Source organism: Talpa occidentalis, unplaced genomic scaffold (genome assembly GCF_014898055.3).
Source record: "Talpa occidentalis isolate TD23 unplaced genomic scaffold, MPIMG_talOcc4v2.1 talOcc4.8, whole genome shotgun sequence".
NCBI lineage: Eukaryota > Metazoa > Chordata > Mammalia > Eulipotyphla > Talpidae > Talpa > Talpa occidentalis.
Genome location: NW_023605194.1, coordinates 74,120,173 through 74,135,573, shown reverse-complemented (window position 1 = coordinate 74,135,573; position 15,401 = coordinate 74,120,173). Strand labels below are relative to the sequence as shown.

The following is a 15,401-nucleotide window of genomic DNA, read 5'->3' as shown; positions in this document are numbered from 1 at the left end:
GTCTTGAACTGTGGCTGTTTTTCTTGTCGGGACACCACACTGCCTCCTCCAGTCTGAGTCACCCCCCACATCACCATGGGTAAAGAGGGCTTCCAGACACACAGAGAAACCTTAAAAAAAGGAAAGAAAGAAAAATGGACGCCAAATATGCGACATGTGGCTATTGAGGGCATAGCTGGGGTCTTTTGATGGCGATAACCACCTCCGTCATTACGTCATTGCAACAGTTGCCTGAGTGCTGGCCAGCCAAGGGCTGTGCTCAGCCTGCATCTCCCATCGCGTCCCCACAGCCACCTGTGCAGTCGGGCCCATTATTGCCCACGTTTTACAGATGACAGAAATGCAGACAAGTTAAGGGCAGTATTTAAGGAAGAGGCCAGCTCCCTAATTCAAATCCCCCTGCGTGTGGGAGCCTGGACTCCTGCTGACCCCTTGTGCTGGGGCTCCTGTGTGTTTCGGCGAGGCTCGCTGCAGTCCCCGGAAGCACTGCATGGCTGTTTCTGAGCGAGCTTCTGGCCAGGTTCCAGGTGTGAACCTGATTTTTCTTTTCCAGAAGCCCCCTAGGAGCAAGCCCACTCTGCCCCCTTCTCTGGCTCTCTTCCTTTTGTTCCCAGGCCCCTGCCATCTGGAGCTGCCCCAGGCGTCTGCTCCCCAGCACACTCCTTCCATCGCCCCCCTTCTCCGCCCTAGCAGGGGGCACCTTCCTGCCTGAAGATCAGCCTCTGCCCCCCTGGCTGCTGCAGCTCCCAGCTCCCCTCCCAGGCGCTGGGCCCTCAGAGCAGGAAAGCACCTGGCTTTTCCAGGCCTTCAGTTTCCCCAGGGGATTCATTGGTTAATCACACCCACTCCTAAGTCCCTCTGCCTAAACCTACCTTTCTACTAAGCTGGGCTGTTGGGTTGGAGACAGCAAGACACCCTCCAGGTTTCTGTTTCTAATAAGAAGACTCGGAGGAAGGCCCTTGTGAGTGCAGGTGCCTGCGCTTATCAGGGCAAAACACACAAAGCCTTCTCTGGAGCCAACGGTGCCTCCGCTGTAGGCATGTGTGCCAGCTCTTTGCACAGACTTCTAGACAAATGGTGCATCTTATACCGCAGGAAACAGCCTTCCCCTGTCTCTTCCCGCCTCCCCTCCTCCAGGCCCTGTGTTTTCCCATCTCCTGCGCCTGCAGAAGCCTGCCCAGTGGTCGTTGGACCCAGCCTGGTGTCTGTGTTGGATGTAAATGCCGAGAACTGGAAGATGGGGGTGGGAACAGATGCGACTCCCTGCCTCTGTTGTGGTCCCCGCGCTCGATCCCCAGCCATGCCCTTGACACATCAGACAGGAAACTGAGGATGTGCTGTCCTTGGAGTATCAGCAGCCGGACCGAGGTGGCTGAATGACTGAGCCAGCTCCCTCCTTGGGTCCCTGCTATTACAGGTGTCACAGGTCACAGGGTGTTGGGGAAAAGGCTGGAATGAATGTGAAGTGTTTTGGTTAAACAGACAGGGCAGGCAGGAAGGAAGGGAGCCCTGGGATGCTTTGACTGGTCTGGGGTCTACTGGAGGTTCCCCTTCTCCTAGCTTAAAGTAGGCAGTGCCGTGGAGATACGTTGGCGATGAGTGAGTGAGAACTCCTTGACCACAGAGCCACGCTGTGATTGTTTACGCAGACTGTAGATCTGCAAAGTGGATTTGTAGATTCGCAAGTCCAGCTTGTCCAGAGCTATGTAGCAAAGCAGTTGTGGCTAGAATTGGGAGAAAGGAGAAAGGACCAGCATCTTTGAGTGCCAGGTGGTGCCAGGCATTGGGGTATACATGTTGTATATGTACATTATCCCATTAATTCATTTAAAGATGAATTAAATTAATTCATTGAATTGATTAAAAAAAGTGCGTTTCGTCCACTCTTAAAGACAAGAAACCTGTGTCTCTGAAAGAGTTTACAAATTGCTGCAGACCATGTCGCAGGTAGATGGCTGAGACAGGCTGGAGGCTCAGGAGTGTGGCTCCAGGCCCGCGCCTTTCTCCTGAAACTACATCTGAGCCCAGGGTCGGGGGTGCTTGCCGGGGCTCACTGCTTCTTGCTACTTTACCTTGCTGACTTAAGCCCAGCCCTGATCTGCTTTAATGTGGCACTGCCAGGGCCTCCCTGGTGGCACAGGGGTTAAGTGTCAGTGCTATCAAGCTATGTCCAGCCACTGTGGCCTGAGTTCGATCCCCGCCCAGAGAGGTGACCCATGTGGCTCAGCAGACCTCTCCTGTCTCCCCCGCTGCTCCCCTCGGCAGTGTATTTCAGTCAATCCACCTGTTCTGTTCCCCACTCTGTCTCTGGTGAATCCTCTCACCACCCCCCCACCTCTGGCCTGTACCCCAGTTCTTGTATGCATAAATAAATACAATAAATGTTTTTTTAAAAATGGCACTGGCTTCTGTGAAAAGCACCAGGAGGGTCAGAAACATTGCCCTTGCCTCCCGGAGGCCACAGTCGGGGTGAGGGGCTGCCGGCCATGGCTCTTTCCTCTACTGCAGCTGCTCCTAGACTCTGCCCTTTTTTTTCCCTTGCCTGAGCTCAGCCTGTGGTTTTCAGATGACTGAACCAGGCTTGGAATCCCACAAATAGGGGGCCGAGTAAGCAGCTTAACGTGAGTGACGTCGTGAGCAGATGGCTCCAGATGGCAGGTCGTCAGATGGACAGTGGCCTGGACTCCAAATGGACACACCAGTCAGGGAGTCACGGAGCCCTTGGCCAGTGCCTGGGGTGCAGAAGCTGGGGGCTGGGGCTTAAGAACCCTCCCAGCCCTTTAGGAAAGCTACTGAGAGCCAGGGAGGTTTCGGGCTGTTCTTTTGCAGGCATTTTGTAGTTTCCGGGGGAGATGGGCTGGAGAGTCTGTGACCCGCTCGATGTAGCATGAGTCAGTATTGAACATATTAAAGTGGTAAATCCCCAAAACTAATTCTTCCTTAAACTTTTAATTTCAACTGACAAATTTGACCATTCTCATCATAAATATCGAAATTTTAAAAGTCATTTTTTGATCCAATGAATAAAGTTAATTGAGTCCCTTTGAACATTTGTAAGTGCATGCACGTTTAATGATTCATTTTCCTTTTTGAAGCATCACACTTTTCTAACAATTAAATCCTTCCAAGCCCTTATATATTTCTTTTTTCTCATTAATATTTTAAATAGCAGTTTTATTAGAATGTGATTCACATACCATACCGTACAATTCACCAATTGAGAGTATATAACTGAGTGATTTTTTTAATACATTCTGAGCTGGGCAACCATCCCCACATTGGAGAATGTGGAGAATGCATTGGAGAATGTTTTCAGTCGCCTCACCCTAGAAAGCCATACCTATCAGCAGTCACTCCTTCCGTTTCTAGCCATGGGCAACCACTAATCCACTTTCTGCTGCTGTTTGCCCCCCCCCCCGACATTTTCTGTTAATGGAACGGTATAATATGTGGTCTTTTGTGTCTGGCCTTTTTCTGTTAACATGACGTCTTCAAGGCTCGTCCATGCTATAGCAAATATAGTAGCTTCATTTTCCTGGCTGAGTAATATTCCATTATATGGACGTGCCACACTTTATCCGTTTTCTCAGATAATGGACATTTGGATTGTTCCTACTTTTTGGCTATTAAGAATCACATTATAGTAAATGTTCATGTACTAGCTTTTGTGTGGATGTATGTACTTCAGTTCTCTTGAGTAAAATTGCTGGGTCATATGGTAATTCTGTGTTTCACCTTTCGAGGAGCCTGAGGTCTTTTTATCGACATCCAAATATCCCTTTCTAGCCTTCTGCCTCCCATCTCCACCATCTCTTCCCCCCTCCCCAAATCTGGGGCCCCACCCTTGTAGACCTGCCACACAGGGGAGTCATCCCTTCCCCCACCCCAGCTTTCCTCTGGGCCTCTCCGCAGGCCTCAGGGAGACAACCTGCAACCAGGGTATTTTCTCCATCTACTTGGAGTGGCCTGAGGAGCTCACACCCCTCTCTCTCCAACTGTGAGGAAGAATCTGTACCTAATTGCTGTGAAAGTTTCTCCCCAGGAGGTGAGTGAAGAGCCAGATTCTGGAGCTGCAGGGAGAGGGGGACTCTCCAGGGGAGGTGGCAGGATTCCTCCAAGCTTGGGGGGCTGTTTCCTCCCAGCCATCTCCTCCCAGCTGTCTCTCTGGTTCCTGTAGCCCCTGCAATGGGGCTGAGGCTGGGGCACACCTAGCAAGCTCTGTAACGTGTCAGCTCTTGAGTCCTTTACAACCTGCTATCCCACTACTCTCTATAAGGAAGGAGACAGCCATAAGCAGGGCCAGTGAGTGGAGCCTGAAGGATAGGAATTCGCAGAGGGCCACGACGGCACATGAGTCTGCAGATCGGAGCTGCACTGGCTGTGTTGGAGGCAGGTTTCCACCCTGCCCCTCGGAGGATGAAGGCAGAAGCAGTGAGACTGAGAAAATGCACCAACCCCAAGGCATCTTCCCAGAGAGCCCCGCTGCGGCCTGAGAGGGGCCCAGGGAGCTGTGGCCCAGGCGCCGAGTGTACTTGGGCTCCCTCGCTCTGCCAGCCTCAGGTGGATCTGGCATCAAAGAGGGGTGAGGCGGCAGCCCCACTTCCCCACACATTAGGCTGCGTGCAGGCCCCCCCACAAGCAGGTGGTTAGAATCAAGCTCATGCTACCTATACCGTGTGGACGAGGCCCAGCAGGGCACCGTCCATGCAGCCATGCCTGGTAGTGAGGTGTGTGAGCCTCCCACCCTAGAAGAGGGGGCACTTTCTTGGGTGCAGCCTTCTGGGGGGTTCTGGCTCATCCTGTAGGTGCCTGGGTATTCATGGGAAGCATGAGTTCATGGGGGGAAGGTCTCTTCCCCTTCTGCCCATCCCCTCCTTCCTTCACCCCCAACTTAATAAACACCCTAGTGGTTCAGGTTTCAAGGTAAAGATTAGTTCTGGGCATTGAGCAGGAAACAGCTGTTTCCAGCCAAATCCCTAATCCTGAACCCAGGTGTCCCCCACCGCCCACTCCCCAAACAGGAGTTGGGGCCACCCGATACCATTGTTCTCCACCCCCACCAAGCCCCTGTGGCCTCTGGAACCTTGGCCTAGGCTGGGAGAGGAGGGGCGGGGCCCACAAACAAGCACTAGCAATGGTTAAACAGCCCCTCTCGCTGCCAAATCTCTCCCCTGACAGAGAAAGGGAGCCAAGCATGAAACACAGCCACGAGCAGATGGAGACCACCCGCTCCAGCCTGACAAGTGAGGAGAAGGGAGGGAGGGCTGAATCCCATATACAGGGCCTCCTTGGCTATTGGAAAACCCTAGAAGACTGCTGGTTGGACCCAACAGGCAAGGAAACTGGTCTCCTTCCTCTGGGCACTGATCTGGGCAGGGCCAAGAAGCAGGCTGGTGAGTGTTCTCCCGGGAGCCTGCGTGCCCGGAGAGCGGAGAGCAGGGTCAGGGGCAGTTCCCATGGCAGTGGCCAGCTTTCCCTCGAGGCTGAGCCACTCGGCCATCTCATGGGGTGAGAGGGAGATGCCTCCGAAGTCGTGCTCTGGTACGCTCTGTGTGGGAGGAAGCAGCTTTCCGTTCCAATCTCTGTTCCCCCAGTGACCCCTCAGCCCCGTCCCTCCTCGCTTGGTGCTCTGGCTCCCGGCAGCCTGATGGTCAATAGGTGGCATTTCGAGTTTCCTAGGAGACCCACCAGGCCTTCCAGTGCCCGTGAGTGGTGCAGACTTGGGCCACCATCTGTTGCCTGGTTCCTTCCTTGGCATGAGAGCGTCAGCCAGGGTAAGTGGGGCTAGAGGGTAGGAGGGGAGCCGGGTACAGGGCTGAGCCCAGGGCACCGGCTGCTGCACCCAAGCCCTCAGCAGAGGGAGGGGTGAGGGCCGGGAGGGGCAGTAGCAGCGTTGGGGCTGGTGCCCAGAGCGTCAGATCTAAGTCTGTTTGTGCGCTGGGGGAGCAGCGTGGCCCTGTCTGTGGTCAGGCAGAAAGCTGTGAGCGGGAGAGGGGCGGGCTTCAGATTGAGGAGAGCATGTCTGCTGAGCAGGGACAGGCCTGCTGAGGATGCAGAGTGGGTGCCATTGGGCTCTTGCCGTTTGTCTGTCACTCAGGCTTATACCATAACAACAGCCCTGTCACGTGTCATATTGGCTTTATAGTTCGCCGATTCATTGCTGGAATAAAATGTCTCCCCGTGATAGGAAGCATCTCATCAGAGGACTGTCACTTGCCCAAGGACAGACAGAGGCCGTGAGCTCAGGACGCTCAGCGCCTGGTGCGGGAAAGGAGTGTGAGGATGTCACACCTGGCAGAGCGGGTGTGTCTTGGGGGCACAAGGGAAATAGAAGCCCTGCTCTCAGTGGGAACTTAGGCTCCCAGCGCACAATGGAGGTGTGGCTGCAGAGGGCCCTGGCCGAGGGGGACCTCACCATGTGAGGAGGAAGGACGCCACTTCTGGCCTCAGCAGAGCAGGGCAGGGTGCTGAAGGCGCTTGAAGCTCAGGCCTGTTTGAAGAGGCTCGAGGCCGGACTGGGCTGAGCTGGGTGCGGGACATCCTGTGCATCCCTGTGAACTTGATGCCTGAGAAGGGCCTGGGGCCTGAGCGTGGCCCTACTACAGTTTTGTCCCTTAGGCTGGCTCTTGACTGGCTGGAGGCCGGCTGCAGCAGGATATGCCTGCTCTGGCTCTGTCCTTGTAGAAACAGACAGCAAGAGGGAGTGGGTGACAGTGGTTTACTTTCCTGCATAAATCATCTGCAACAGCGGTTTGTATTAGGAACAAATTCCCTGGGAAATACCTTATACCCAGGTCCTCATCTCAGCAAGCCTGCATGTGACCGGAGTCCTCGGCCCATGTGGAGCCTCCAGCCCTCTGCTGGGTCTTTCCTTGGCTCACACGCAGGCCTTGCCCTCTCCTGTCCTGCTGGGCCTATTTCCTCTTCTGTGTCAGCTCCTCTCTGATTTCTGAGCAAGCTCCTCTGGGCGGTTGCAGCAGTAAGCCTTGTGTGTACATGCGTGCGTGCGTGCGTGCGTGTGTGTGTGTGTGTGTGTGTGTGATGCAGACGGAGCTTGGCGTTGGCCGTCGTCTGTGTTCCCTGAGGTGTCTGCGGCCGCGGCATGTGTGCTCCTGGCAGCTCTGTAGTACTATTCCAGTCATCTGATGTATCTATTCTCAGCTCTGATTGCAAGCAAGTTCCAGGTGCGTCATCTGCTGGGGTTCCCCAAGGCATCAGTTCGGGGCACAGCCTCAGAGTACCTGCAGAACTGTTATTCAGGCCTCCAGGGCTCATCATACTGAATATATTCAGTTCCAAGTTTGCCATCTCCTTACACCCCCACCAGCCAGACTTCTCCATGCTCACGGCTAGCATCATCCTCATGCTGTTTATCAGCCTGGAATCCTTGATGCCATCCTCCTTGCCATCCATACCAGTCAGCTTCCACTCAGAACCCTCCTCAACCCTCAGGGAGACCTTGGAGTCTGGGGAGCCATCGCCTGATATGCTCCCTCCCACCCCCCTCTCCTCCCAGGGCACCTGCAGGATGTCTGAGAAGGTGAATGGAGTGAGGGGGACAGAGGAGTGCTCTGAGGACCCCACCTCTGGGCTTTGTTCCCAGAAGAGGAGGATGTATAGGGGAGAGAGTGGTCTGTGGCTAAGCCCCGTCACATTCCAATGGGAGAACGATGGAGTGACCACGAGCTCGACGGTCACAGAACACATAAAGCACTTGGGCTCATCAGGAAGGAAGGAATAAAAACTATGAGACACCTGTCACTATATGGGGTGAAGTTCCATCACGTGACAGAGACTATTCTCACTAAAATACTTATTGTCTACACTTTTGCAACCCTAAGTTTAAGCATCAGGTTTAACCACAGTGGGCTGGGTGCCCAGAGGGGCAGGTTTCAGGGATAGTGGAGAAGGGCCCTTGGCCGTGGGGAGGTGCGGGGCGTCCACAGGGCAGGCACCGGATTCCTCATCTGGCAGATGTCTGAGCAGTGAGGTCTCAAGGGTGCAGTAGGAAGGGGTGGCCCGAGCAGAGTGTGGTGGGTGTGAGTGGCGGGTGAGCAAGCCAAGGGCCTGCCATCCGGTCAGGAGTGTTGAGGGCTCCTGTGGAGTCAGGAAGCCTGCAGGACCTCACCTCCAAGATGGGGTACTCCCTTGGGGGGAGCTTGGATTCGGTCTCATGGATGAATGGGGTGACGCAGGAGGGTTTTCAGCCGAGCACTGACATGCTCAGATCGGAGGTTTAGAAAATCCTTGTAATTGTCATGGGGAGGTTGGATCGGGAGGAGACCGAGTGGAGACTTCACTAGTGTCTGGGAGGCTTCTGATGTATGGGGGGGTGAGGGGAGGGGGAGGGTTGGGGGGCGGAATCCCAGACCTGAGTGCCTGGTGTGGGGCACAAGAAGAGATGGGGTCCACATGTCTTCCTCGGATACTGGGGTGGGTCCCACAACAGAGATGGGGCACAGAGGCGGAGGGCAGGACCTATGGGAGGCACTGAGAACACCAGCTTGGGGAGGACTGGCCGTGTGGTCGGTACCGCCTGGCAGCTTGGGAGCCCAGAGAGAGGAGAGGCGCTGAGGGCTGCTCGGGAGCCAAAGAGGAAAGAATGTTGTGGGGTGGAAGGAGTGGTTAACAATGGCTGACCCTCTAGGAGGCTTGGCAAGACCAAGACATAGAACCCTGGATCTGCCATGAGAGGCCCAGGAGTCCATGAGGGGAGATGCAGAGAGTGGGAGAAGAGGAGTGACTGGGGGCTAGACCAGAGAAGGCAGAAGCCAGGAACACACACACACAGACACACACAGACACACAGGCACACACAGACATACACATACACTTTCATGAGAAGAGATAGCCGGGAAAGTGCCAGTATATGTAGAGAAGCTATGGAATACAGCAAATGATATTTTTGATTTGTTTGAAAACAAGAGAAACCTCAACCAGCTTAAAAATTAGAGGGAATTTTTAGTGTGATAAAAATCCACAAGTAGCACTTGCTTCAGGAGGTGTTTGGTCAGTAACTCATGAGAGGGCTGGGTCTTCTGGATCTTCTGTCCACTTTCTGCCCGGTTGGCTGAGTCCCACCCCACACGCAGCCTCCTCCAGCTGGTGCCCCCGCCTCCCCACTCATGGCAGGGGAGCCTGGTCTCCCCAGAGGTTTCAGCAAAGCCCTGGTGAAGCCTGCTGCCCCCCACCCCGACAGCTATCTATTCCCACAGCCCTTGTGGGGGTGGAAGGATTGGGGTGTGATGAAGGGTACCAGAGCCCAGCCCTGGGCTGGAGGCAGGCCCCTCGGAGAAGGGGGTAGAGATAACTCTCCAAATGGAACTCTGAGAACCACAGACTGAACTGTAACCCCCAAATTCTTCTGTTGACACTCTAACCCGCCACATGACTGAGTTTGGGGATGGGGCCTTTTAAAGGTTAGATGAGGTCACAAGGGTGGGGACTAACCGGTGTGACTGTGTCCTTACGAGGTTACCCACCAGGTGTGTGCGCAGAAGGGAGGCAGTGATGACAGGTCAGGAGATAGAGGCCTCGGCACCCCATCTTGTACATACCTTGATCTTGGCCTGGCAGGTGAAGGCCTTAAATGTCCAGTCTGTAACGGCAGCGGTTAACGCAGGTACCGTGCTTGGCAGAGGCTGCCCAGGGTGCTAGATAAACTTCTGGTGAGTGCCACTCGGTTATTTGTGTGCTTGACGTGGTGGAGGTCGAGGGAGACCCTGTCGCCAGCCTCAGCAAACTGTCATGGAGCAGGGGAGACAGTCAACCCACAGGGAGCCCCAGCCTGCACAGCACTGCCTCCCGGAAAGCCCCAGGCCCAGCCCCAGTAGGGGTGGTGCCGGGGAGGCTCCAGGAGGCTCCCGCCTGAGCCAGGAGGGTGACAGGCACAGTGGCAGGCTGGGATGAGCCGTGCAGTGGAGGTAGTGTGGGAATGGCAGCGGCTGGAGTGGGAGAGCCAATGACCATCCCCCCACAACAACCACCCCCCACCCCCCGGCCCCTGCAGTCACAGATGTTCCTGGCTCCATGGCTGCCCATATCCTCCACAGTCTGGGCCTTTTCAGATTGGCTTCTGTCACTTAGAAAAGTGCATTTAAGGTTCCTCTGTGGTGTTTCCTGACTTAATAGCTCGTTCTGGCACTTAGAATATTCCCTCGTCTGCACAAGCCATGTTCTGTTGGCTGTTCACATCCTGCAGACTCAACGGTAGCTTCCAGGCCTGGGCTGTTCTGGGTGAAGCTGCTGTGACACTGTCAGGTCGGCTGTCTCATGTCCTTCATTGCGCCGTTGCTCTGGGTTTTCTGGACAAGGTTTATTTCCTGTCTTCCCCGCTGGAAGGGACACTCCGTGACTGGGCAGCTTTCTCTCTTGCCCTGTGTGTTCTCCAGGCCAGCGCTGCCCAGAGCTGGTAGTGAGGGAGCCACCCACCACCACACCTGGGCCTGCTGGGCCTCTGCTCCCCGCGGCCACATCCCCAATACTTCAGACACATTGTGACCAGAACAGGCTGCGGATGTGGGGAGCTCCCGAGGGAGCAGCTTGCTGGAGCCGTGGGCTTCTGGTCCGTCTGCCAGGGACAGCTTGTGGAATCAACACCAGGAGCCCCCCAATCTGGGGAAAGAAAGCGAACCAGGACCCAGAAAAACGGAAAAATAGAAAAACAGGCTGTGGATGGATAATTGTTATTGTTGCTGCCACTATTGCTGAAGACGCTGCGTCTGTGGCCGATTGCTCCCCAATCCAACTGCTCCCCCATCCCTGCAAGCCAGAGGCCACTGGGGGCCGCAGCTGGCATGCACTAAGCTTTTGCTCTGCCCTGTGCACTCCTCGGTGTTTTGATTTTTCCTTTTAATGTATATATATAGAATATTTAAAATATATATTTTACATCATTGTTCATTTTTGTGCAATGTATACTTTCTCCTCTCAGGTGTGGTCCCTGTAAAATTCCCACCACCATGTCACCCATGTGCCATCACCACGGTCCCTTGTGCTCTTCCTGCTTCCACTCTGTCTCAAAATCTTATCACCCCTGGCACCTCTAATGGATGGAGCTGGAAGAGATTATGGTCAAAAGGAAAAAGAAAAATATCTCCAAATAAGGGATCAGGAAAAAAATAACAATAATAATAAAATTAACAGGCAGCTATAAATCAGAGACATTCTGCAAGGGAGGGGGAGCCAGAGGGACCCCTGGTGTTTTCTAGAGGCGTGTGTGTTAGGCGTCACAGCCACCCTCTGGAAGAGGTGATAGTACCCCATTTTTTTCAGATGAGAAATGCAAAGCGCTGAAGGTGCAGTGTTGGCCTGAGAGTCCCACTGGAGCACGGGGAGTGACTGTGAACTTGGCAGCCCCTGTGTGCAGCCAGAGCTCCTGAGCTTGAGGCTGCTGTGTCCCCACCAGGCGGCTCATCACCAAAAGCATGTGTTTCCCATCGCGGACGTTTGAACCCGAGTCTTCTAGGCCTGCACACCTAGAGGCCTTAGATCCCTGGGGTTGCCTAGCCTGTGCAGCACCCATGCAAGAGAACAGCTTTTCAAAGCATTCAAATTCAAAAATATGTTTTCAATCTGCAGACCTGATTTGACCCCTATTCAGAAGTTTGAGGGTTCAGACATTAAGGGGTTGCGGATACACAAATACTGAACAGATCTTGCCCCGGGTCATAGTTCACCATCGGGCCACTTGAGATCTCTCCTGGTTTTTCTCCTCCCTCCCCCTTGCAGTAGCCCCTTCTGTCCACCTCTGGCCCGGGCGACTCCACATGAAAGTGTCCCCCACACATGTCACACTTGTACTGTGGGGGGGCTTGTAGCGTGGTTCCTGTGTTCGCTACGTAGTTCTTCCTGCATCTCAGAGAAGCACCTGCCTTTCTGGGGCTTCCTCCTATTTGGTCCAGGTTTTACCCCTGTGGAGCTAAAAGAAATTGGTCCTCTTCTTCCCAGCACCCAGAGACAGCCGTCTTGGGCCCCTCTCGCAGGACACAGGTTTTCCTTGTTCCACGGGTGGATGGCATCCGCTGGAATCCTCCGCCATCTGGCTGGGCACCTCCCCACCATGCTGATGCCTCCCGTTACCAGGAAAGGAACCGGGGCCACTGTGTGCTGGGAGGTGCAGGAAGGAGACTAGATTAGGTCAGAAGCCCTACCTCTCCCTTACTCCCTGGTTCTCAGGATGGGCCGGGGGTGCTCCAGGCAGGTGTCTCTGCCTCACACTGTGTGGGGGCCCTCTGAGCCCTAGATCCCCATCCTCCGAACCCATTTTACTCCCCTTCTTTTACTGTGGATGGAAATGCCCTCGTGCTGTGTAGGAAGCACTGCCAGGTGCCTGCCTTCCAGGCTGAGGGTCCCTACAGGGACGGGTGCCCCTGCACCAACTCTGCCCTTTCAGAAGCACATTATAGGGACCAACACTACGCACCTCTTTGCTAGCTGAAATTCACATGAAATTACCCATTTTAGAGTGAACAGTCCCACAGCTTCCTGCATTCGCCATGTGTGCACTCACTCCTCGCCTACTTCCAGACACAGTTGTCACCCCCAGAGGCAACCCTGTACACATTAAACTGTCCCCCTCACCCCCACCACACCAAACCCTGCTGCTCTGAACACCACCAGCCTGTGGCCTGGATCTGTGGACTTAACTGTCGGGTCTCCGTGTGAATGGTGCGTTCAGCAGGCGGCCTTCTGCGCCTGGCTTCCCTCACGGAGCCTGTGTGGGGTTTGCCCACATTGTACATGTGCCAGCAGCCACCTCTTTTCTCTGAGTAATACCCCACGGTGTGTGTGTGTGTGTGTGCACACGCTCACACGTGTGTGTGCACTCGAGAACTGTGGTTTGCTCTTCCATCCTTTCCTGGTAGGCACCGGGGCACTGGCGTTTTCCACCTTGGCTATTGTGAATGAAGCTTTTCTAAACTTGGGTGTACGTGGACTTGTTTCTATTCCTTCTGGGAATTATACCCAGGGTGAAGGTACAGGGTCACATGCTAACTCTATGTTCAATTATTTTAGAAACTGCCAAACTATACATGTCATTATTTTTAAAGAGCAGCTTTGCCCCTGGCCATTCATGCATATGAAGAGACCAGGAAATGGATGGGGCAAGCCAGAAGCTGACAGCCTGGGCTCCTTTACTAGCTTTGCCAGTGACCAGCAGGGTGACCTTGAACAAGTCACTCCCCCTTTCTGGGCTCTGTTTCCTCATTTGAAAAGTAGAGGATACAATCCAGTGATCTTTGAATTTCTACCTCTTTTAAGATTTTACTGGTGAAACTGGAGAGAAGAGGGAGCGAGAATTGTCAAACATCTCAATGCAATTATTTCTGTTCTTTTTCTACGTTGTTTTTAAGTGATGAGTTAAAAGCACCCAAATAGTTGGACTTTTCTCCTGACAGTGTGTTCCTCTTTAATAAATAGCTCCTGCCTTCCTATTTCCATTAGGATTCCCAGAATACCACATCCTCTTCTTTCCCATCACCTCCTACCTGTTGGCAGGGCCTGAAGGAAACATGGCGGCCACGGCGCCCAGGCTGGAACCACCAGCGTCCTCCCTGAAGGAGCGTGGGGCTCCCCTGGAGCCAGTCCCCTCAGGACTCAAGTGTCGGCTGCCCTACCTGAGGCTGAGCACTGAGGCGCAGGTTCCCCTGGGAGGCCTTGGCAGGCCCTTCCCGAGACAGTGTGAGAAGGAGCATCCAGAGACCTCCCATGATGCCTTCTAGCCAGGGGCGCCCTTCTGGGGAGATTTTAAGCTCCCTCCACCTTCTTCCAGCTGATGGTTCCCTGGCCAGAAAGCAGAGCCTGCGCAGGGAGGGAGCTTTTCCACTCTGCTGGTTGGTGGCTGCCAGGCCCCATGCGCGTGCTCTCCTGCACCACCTGGTGGTTCACGGGGGAAATGCGAGGTTTTTAAAAGTAGTCTTCCAGGTGGTTTATTTCATTCATTTATTTGTTCATTTTCCATCCACACATCACATACTTTTGAGTGTCTGCTAGGGTTTCGATTCTAGGAATAAATAAGATGGGTAACTTCCCTTCGTAGAGACTTCACTTTTATCAGGGATGTGACGAGTGGCTTTTGGAATGAATGCAAAGTGGAAAGTGCGATGACGGGTGCAGTAAATAGCATTCAGGAGAGAAGACCAGGGACATGTAAGTTGGCAAATCCTAATGAGGACGGACAGAGTCTCAGAGCTGTAGGCAGGACTCGGGCTGTGCAGAGTCGGGCACGCAGAGCAGGCACAGGGAGGCCTGACAGCAGACCCAGCCGGTGCAGGATGAGGACCAGGCCCAAAGGGGCTGCAGCAAGGGGACACTGGGCTTGAACTAAACCCTGGCGCGTGCGCCAGTGAGGAATACGGCGTGTTTATATTTGCACTTTTTGGTATAACAACTGTGAGTGGAGGATGAGAATCGCAGGTGAGAAAGGAGTGGGGAGACCCCCTAGGAACTGCTGCTGTAACGGGAGTGGGACCGTGATGACCGAAACCGAGGCAGATGCAGTGGGCGGAGGCAGGAGAGGTTGCGGGCTGGTGCTGGGCCCGGATCCTGCAGAAGAGCTGCTAAACTCTGAGTCAGAACCCTTTCGGCTGCCCTGCTTGGGCACGGGGGAGACCCCATCTCCAGCTCTACCAGGATGGCCTTGCCTCTCGGGAGCAAGCCTGCGCCCTGCCCCTGCCTGCCTAGCCCGAAGACACATGGGAGGTGGCAGGCTGCGCAGCTGGGAGCCAGAGCCGAGGGTCCGCGAGCCGAGGATCCTGGGAAACCTCCACTGTAAACCCCCCTCCCCCCCCCCCCCCCCCGGTACAGCAGCAGTTCCTCGGCGATCTCCCCAGTCCTCTCTTACCTCCGATTCTCATCCTCCACTCACAGCTGTTATGTTAAAGGGCAAATATAACACGCCGTGTCCCTCGCCAGTGCACGCGCCGGGGTTTAGTTCAAGCCCAGCCTCCCCTCGCTGTAGCGCCTTTGCGCCTGCCTGGTCCTCACCTCCCGCCCACTGTCCTCTTTGACTTGGCTCCATGGAGGAGCAGCAAACTGGACTGACCTTTAAGACTGTGTCAAGCCTAAAACTCTGTACCTGAGCATCAGCCGTAGGCCATTCCTGCTCTTTTCTCAGGAGGAGGGGAAAGAGATTTGTCTCTTAAGGGCCCTTTCCAGCTGTTTCTAACCCGTCCATTCTAAGCCCTGGAATGATTTATTGTGGTTGAGATGCGAGCACTGAGCAGTCTGAGCTGCCAAGCCCCAGGAGCCCCCTTGTCCTGAGCCATAGCCTCAGCACCCCCATTCGCTGGGGGCGTAAATCAGGGACCACCATGCCTTAGTTGCACAAAGTATTTGCAGAAATGATGCATGAAAAACAAACCCTTTGGGCACCGGGTCTGCCCCTCTCTCGCCCCTGA

At 54.5% G+C, this 15,401-nt stretch overlaps 1 protein-coding gene across 2 annotated transcripts in view; it reads left to right on the top strand.

Annotated features, from left to right (window-relative positions):
- The window catches only part of NFASC (neurofascin), a 172,876-nt gene that overhangs the window by 89,816 nt on the left and 67,659 nt on the right, over positions 1 to 15,401 (top strand). The gene's annotated exons all lie outside the window — the stretch shown is intronic.